The following is a 1,350-nucleotide window of genomic DNA, read 5'->3' as shown; positions in this document are numbered from 1 at the left end:
TTGATTGATATGTCTAAATACAAGTTCCAGCAACAAAACTGATCACAACACAGCTGATAAAACTCTTCCCCTTACTGTTTGAAACTTTGGATCTTGTACATCACAAGCAACTTAGGGTTCTACATCATGCAGCATTTTCAGACATCCATGAGGTTATGACGAACCTGTGGAGGCTTGTAATATATATTTAGCATTTCATACAGACCCGCATGGAAAGGAGACACACAACATATATCGCTCTATATCTAAATTGTATACTGACCTATGAGCGACATATAATTGTAAATGTATGCTAATGTGGTGTAGCAGAAAATAAAACCATAAAAAAAATAATACAAAAAATAAAAAAATAAAAATAAAAAATATGTACATAATGTTCCTGTTTATGTTATGTGTAATATGTTATATATTTCAAAGATATATAATTTATTTATATATTATGCAACGTTAAATAACATACATTAAATCTTTACTTTTTTTTTTTATCTTTTTACGATGCTTATTTAATATCAGCAGGTATTTACATAACATATTTATATAACTTGCTTGAGTTTCAAGATAGATTTCAGCATATATATATATATATATATACATATATATATATATATATATATATATATATATATGGAAAAGACATACATGAAAAAAACTGAATAAATAATGCCTTTTGGTGTGAATTAATTAAGAGCAACTAAATAAGATATAGGCCAAAAAGCATATGTCATCTCTGGAGAATAAAGAAAAGACAAAGGTGGATGGAATGATGTTTTGGTGAAGTAGAGGGGCGGCTGCAGCTGCGTGATGGACTAATAAACACAAGTGACACACTTAATACACAAAGAGAAAGATTTACCTGTATGGAGAAAAGCCGGGGATAAAGCTCTGGTTTATGTGATTGAATAAAATCAGAGGTGACCCTTGACCATGACAGCTGCTTCTTTCCTCTTTTCAGCATCGAAACAGACATTCAACAAGGTGTCTGAATAGAAACAAGAGATGAAAACAACATGAAATCGCAGGCGAGCCGCGGCCGCGTCACGGCGTCGCTTTGAATTCCAGAGCGCGGCCCTCACAGCGTTAGAGGAGTCAGAGGCAAGATCCAGTTCAATTGGAGATCAATGACAAAGGCCATATATAGCTTTTTAGCCAGGAATGAGTTTACATGCCTGCATCAATAAAACAGACATAAAAGGAGTTTGGTCACATGGTAAAGATTTAGCATGACCTTTACGCTAGACTGACAATCCATCTCTGTGCAATCTTCTCAGTATAAGTGGCATGAAACAGGCAGGACCCTGACATCATTGAAGATCCGGAGTATCAGGGAGTGCGTCGTTTCAGAACTTCAAA

The 1,350-nt window shown here is 34.6% G+C and overlaps 1 pseudogene; it reads right to left on the bottom strand.

Moving 5' to 3' along the window:
* The window catches only part of LOC122356255, a 24,360-nt pseudogene that overhangs the window by 15,950 nt on the left and 7,060 nt on the right, over positions 1-1,350 (bottom strand).

The sequence above is a fragment of the Puntigrus tetrazona genome, chromosome 13 (genome assembly GCF_018831695.1).
Source record: "Puntigrus tetrazona isolate hp1 chromosome 13, ASM1883169v1, whole genome shotgun sequence".
Taxonomy (NCBI): Eukaryota; Metazoa; Chordata; class Actinopteri; order Cypriniformes; family Cyprinidae; genus Puntigrus; species Puntigrus tetrazona.
This window is presented reverse-complemented; position numbering and strand designations above follow the sequence as displayed.